We start from the raw sequence: 801 nt of genomic DNA on the forward strand, positions 1-801 counted from the left end.
AACGATAAATCAATTGATAAATAATGTTAATGATAAATAAATTGTTAATAATGTTAACGATAAATAAATTGATATATAATGTAAATGATAAATGAACTAATAATAATAACAGTAAAGCTAATCTTAATAATAATAATAATAATAATAATAATAATAATAATAATAATAATAATAATAATAATAAATAATTATAGTAATAAGAATATAATAAGGATGGTGTAAAGACAGACAATAATAAGGGTTAAATAATGATTATTACAACATTATGATAACGAATGTCAGTTAATATGATGTTAGCAAGATATGATGAAAGACAATGATACCGAGAACAACGTAACGAGAAGCACTGGCAACTTGATATAATGGTCACTTAAAGTGAAGGCTTGACTATTAAATGAAAGTCTTTTATGTAATGTTTGTAAAAAAAAAATCGTATACTTTAATTCTTCAGTGATTATTCAGCGAATAATCACTGAAGAATTAAACATGTAGTCTGTCTGGTAAACAGTCTTGTGGATTGGCCAGGCGTTCGTCATGGTTCTGGTAACAAAGACTGGGACGTAGATCAGGGAGGTGAACACATCAGCTTGAGTCAGTGATACCGTTTCTATGACGGAGGTAGAAACTGTCTCTGTTAAAGAGATAGTAGACATAGCCGTCGACGTAGTTGTCCACTCAAGTTGCGTCAGCTGGTCTTCAAGTCGGGTAGCCGAGTAAGTGATGGTGGTGGTCTGAGGCTGATAAATAGTTCGAGTGTATGCCCTATTCTTCTCGTTGATGTTCAGCTCCGTAACATAGTGA

Source organism: Penaeus monodon, unplaced genomic scaffold, assembly GCF_015228065.2.
Source record: "Penaeus monodon isolate SGIC_2016 unplaced genomic scaffold, NSTDA_Pmon_1 PmonScaffold_443, whole genome shotgun sequence".
NCBI classification, from domain to species: domain Eukaryota; kingdom Metazoa; phylum Arthropoda; class Malacostraca; order Decapoda; family Penaeidae; genus Penaeus; species Penaeus monodon.